The sequence below is a fragment of the Salvelinus sp. IW2-2015 genome, linkage group LG33 (assembly GCF_002910315.2).
Source record: "Salvelinus sp. IW2-2015 linkage group LG33, ASM291031v2, whole genome shotgun sequence".
NCBI lineage: Eukaryota > Metazoa > Chordata > Actinopteri > Salmoniformes > Salmonidae > Salvelinus > Salvelinus sp. IW2-2015.
Genome location: NC_036872.1, coordinates 37725142 through 37730127, shown reverse-complemented (window position 1 = coordinate 37730127; position 4986 = coordinate 37725142).

Sequence of the window (4986 nt, the reverse complement as noted above, 5' to 3'; positions counted from 1 at the left end):
GTGAAGAAGAACAAATCATTTCCCCAACATAGGACTGATGTGTGTCTGTGATGGTAAGTAGATGTTATGTTTTACTTCAGGAGGAACCAGATCAATGCAACACGTGTGAATTTTAACAACAGAATGAGGACAGACAGACCATTTATAATGGACTCCATTGGGACTTGTTTTTCCTCCAAAATGTGACAAAAGTGAGAACAAAAACCTCTGATTTTGTAGCTTTCTGTCCTGGTTTCCTTGGCTGACATTCTCTGCTAAGATCTCAGCAAATAGCTCCCTATTATAGTACACTTCCTAAAATAGGTTTTCTGTAGGTAATAGAGTGCCGTTTTGGACAAAGCCTTTGTTTGATGGATGGACGGACTATGGTGGCACCTGAAGCCACGGTCTATTTCTCCATTCAGTCCTCCCATCTAGCTAACCATCTGTGCCCTTCATATGTTGTTGACTTGATTTTTCTAAGACTCTTTATCTCTATGAATGCAATCCTCCATTCCTTATCCATACTGTCGATCATTGAGATAACGTCTATTGTTGTATTATTGTATGTAATGAATGAATGGTTAGAATCAAAGACCGTACGCAGAATCGTAGTCACACTTAAAGGAGTAGTTCACTATTTTTACAAGATAATGTTCGATGGTTCCTCACCTGAACATAGTCAATGGGCCAGGAGAAACTGTAATCCATGGTTCGGTTTCTTTAACAGCCACAACAAACTTCAGCTAACTTTTGCCACACCGCTGGCTTAAAATCTATGGAAGTGATGGCAGTTTTTAAAAAGTAGAATGTCCAATCATCACCACAATCAATTCTATATTTTGTTTGCTGGAACTTTAAGGGATTTGGCCTTTAAAAAGAAAAAACATGCTCCCAGCCCCTATCACTTCCATAGATTTGTAGCTTGCGGTGGCTAAAGTTGGTAAGGCTGTTTAATGAAAACTGTTTTTATTTAACTAGCCAGTCTGTAAAGACAATTATCGGGCCTCCGAGTGGTGCAAGGCACTGCATCGCAGGCGCTAGCTGTGCCATTAGAGATTCTGGGTTCGAGCCCAGGCTCTGTCGCAGCCGGCCGTGACCGGGAGACCCATGGTGCTGTGCACAATTGCCCCAGCGCTGTCCGGGTTAGGGGAGGGTTTGGCCGGCAGGGATGTCCTTGTCCCATCGCGCACTAGCGACCCCTGTGGCGGGCCGGGCGCAGTGCACCTGACACGGTCGCCAGGTGTACGGCGTTTCCTCCGCAACATTGGTGCGGCTGGCTTCAGCATTAAATGGGGATTGTGTCAAGAAGCAGTGCGGCTTGGTTGGTTTTGTGTTTCGGAGGACGCACGGCTCTGGACGCCTCTCCCGAGTCCGTACGGGAGTTGTAGCGATGAGACAAGACTGTAACTACCAATTGGGGAGAAAAAGGGTAAGATAAAAAACGGAAGAATTTTATGACAGCTTATGGGTGATAAGTTTCTCCTGCGCCATAGACTACATTCAGGGTGAGGACCCATCTAACATAAAGTTGTAAAATAGTGAACTACTCCATTTTTAAGATGTTTTGTTCCTTATCCAACACCCTATAGAAGCCATCTCACTCCTTCAGTGACGGGTGTCATTCATGTAGCAATGCCCCAAACCACATGGTTGAATCTGGAAGGCTTGCCATGTTTTGCCTGTAGATAAATAACAGTTTGGTAGGCCTGTTATTCAGCTTCTACAATGTCAACGGTTGATTCGATCAGTGAGTTATGAATGAACTGTATTTTATTAGTGCGGTGGTCATGAACAGTGCTATATGGGTTATATATACAATTGATATGAAGAGAAGTTATAAGTAACAGTTGTTACAGGGACCGTGTGGTAGTAACAGAACTGTAAGCACCAGGATGATGCAGGATGAGTAGGCTTTCCTCAGTCTCAACAGAAATTTAGGGTTGTTAATGATTGGAAAGAATGTATTGTACCATTAGCAGATGCAATTGTGTGTAATATTATACGTGACCCCTAGAGGAGAACACTGCCTCTGAAATGAACCAGCATAAGAGCAGGAGAGAATACATTTCCCTTCATTGAATATTTGCTCAGCGTTGTACTATAGTTGCTATGCATTGATCAATGTCTCAGTTCAACAATTTTTCTTGTTATTATTGGCATAGAATAGAGCAGATTAAAATCCTAAAGATTAGGTGAATAATTGCTCTTCCCCTTTTCTGAGTTAATCTATATGAAATAACCATCCGATGAATATAATTATGTACAATGGCACCCATAATCTATTGAACGTTTGTTGAAACGGTAGTTGTATGGATAATCAGCGTTAGTTTAAGCCATAAGTTTGAAAATGCATTTATTTTAAGTTTATGCACATTACACACTGTTTTGTTTTAGAAATACAAGCAATGTGAACTAGACAATCTGCTTTTTTATTGTTTGGTATTTATTCATTATCTTCTTAGCGATCATTTTAACATTTTTCACATGTAAAACAGATTTGTTAGTCATATGGATACATCAATACACACTTCTCAAATCAGAGTAATACCCAGTCAACACACATTTCCACTCGACATGTTCAGTCTCCATTTGACAAGTCCATACCTCCATGCAGGATTTTGCTGTCTGAAACACTTAATTGTGTGTGACTAACCAGGGTTGGTGTCAATTCAGAAAGTAAACCAAATTCCAATCCGAATGTTGTTAATTGAGAATTTGATTTGGAATTCGGTGTAGAGGTCTTCGCTGAATAGAAATGTGGAAATTGGACCCAACTCTGATTCAAACTGACAATAGACTTTTTTAAGAGAGTTATTTATTGTGTGATCCGTAGAAGATTGTCTGACTGCCTGGGTGAAATAGGGTAGTGGTGTACAAGGGCAAGTGTTTGTATCTTTTCGCCAAGTGACGGACGAGTCGTTGGTTATGTGGAGGACGCTGGGATACAGTAGGTTTTTTGTTCTTGATGGAAACCAATGTGTTCTCGAAGATATGAACGTGCGTCTGCATTGTTTTTGGTTACATGGTGCTCGACGAAGTGTTATGAGTCTGTTAAAGGTACTGGTGTGCATACAGTGCATCTGTTTAGGAGACTTAGTGACAGTGTAAGCTGTTGGTGGAGGAGGAGATGGGGGAGGATGGTATTTAGTCAGCACACCGCGAATGGTGATGCTAAGAGTTCACCGCGGAGTCGCGCCCGCAGAACTAAGTAAAGAATAGTATGACGGAGGAGGCTCTGGTAGGTAAAGATTTTGCTATGCAATGATGGACAGGCTTCCCAATCTGATGGACAGACAAAATGAGGAAAAAAAGAAGGTACGGGAGCAGAGATGACGATTCAGTATGACAGTGTCGTGTGAGAGAGAGGTTGCGGAGTGTGTTATAAGTGCATGTTATTTCTGCGAAAGATTTTATTTGGGGAGGATATGTATTAAGTATATATTTGGTGGGAGTCAGAATAAGAGCGGATAGAAAGAGTTTCTCAATACTTGTTGTTATGATTGAGGCCCCGTTTGTTGGCAATGGACCACTGAGCAGGAGTTTTCACACACATCTGTGTAGAGATCGCGTAGTGGATATGTGGGATGGGCATACTGTGGCCCATTGTCTACTCCATGGCAAGATGTATCCTTAGAGTGCAGTGATGTTTTGGAGAGAGCGGTTTGTAGTTATGTTGAGGTATGTGCGGTTGCAGGACGAGCTGGAGCTGTCGAGATCCCCTTGGCGCAGATTGGAGAGTATATGTCGTGGTAGGTGTGTGAGGAGAGGTTGAGGGATACTGGAGGAGGACATTGTATGGTAGGATACATGAGGCGCATAACGTGCCCGGGACACATATGGAGAAGAATCGGCTTGATACTTTAGCGAAGCGCACCTTCCTCGGTTGCCGTGGGCGGTTAAGGCGGTGGTGTTTGGGGATCAATGTGTCATGCCTGATAGAACCAGCCGTGCGTGACTGGTTTTCTTCGCAATGCCCGTTTAGATGGGGCGTGGTGGTTGTGGATTTGGAATGAGGAGGTAATTGAGATGGGTGTTATATGCAGGCGTCTAACAAGGTAGTGAGGGTCACGGATCTGTACAAAGAGGTTCTAGTAGTTGTATGAGTAGCACCTGCATGTGTGACGAGGCGATTGGTCTGCGTCTGTCGGGGGCAGTGTCTCTGTGTATATCGACGGATTACTCGATGCGTTAGACGCCTGAGGTCCCTATCTTGGGCAGAAAAACAGCCCCAAAGCATGATTGTTTCAGCGACGCACCGCGGTGTGATTATTGAGGCTTCGGATGTCACAGGCGGGGTAGGTAATAGGGAAGTGCTGTTTCGCTTTGTTTGGTAGGTGCATATCAGCATTCTTTGTCCTGCCAAACACGACGAGTTGAGTTTTACCAAAAAAGTTTATATTTTGGTTTCATCTGACATATGACATTCTCGCCAATCTTCTTCTGGATCATCCAAATGCTCTCTAGCAAACTTCAGCCGGGCCTGGACATGTACTGGCTTAAGCAGGGGGGTGGTAGCAAGTAGTCGTCTGGCATCTCTGGCAAGAGACAGTGTTGGAGGGTCTGCCGTAGTGGCGGATCGTAGTCGGGTGTTGCCACTGAGTGGTCGGATGTTTGGCAGATGGCCTTTGTTAGCTTATTGGTCCCAGCTCGCGTCATGTGCAGCGAAAGGTCATTTACAGGTTCCCCTGTGGGTTCGGGATTTTCGTGCTAACCGTTCTTGTGATGCATGGTTTGGAGCCCCACAGGGGAAGAGGCTCGCTTGCGGTGGAGCCCGGCCGCAATGATGCGAGGGAGGATTTATCGAGCGGTCGTATGTAGGTCTTTCCCATGTTCCTAATAAATTGCTCCCCACAGTTGATTTTTCAAAACCAAGCGGCTTACCTATGCAGATTCAGTCTTCCCAGCTGGTGCAGGTCATACAATTTTTGTTTCTGGTGTTTTGACAGCTCTTTGGTCTTGGCCATAGTGGAGTTTGAGTGTGCTGTTTTGAGGTTGTGGACATGT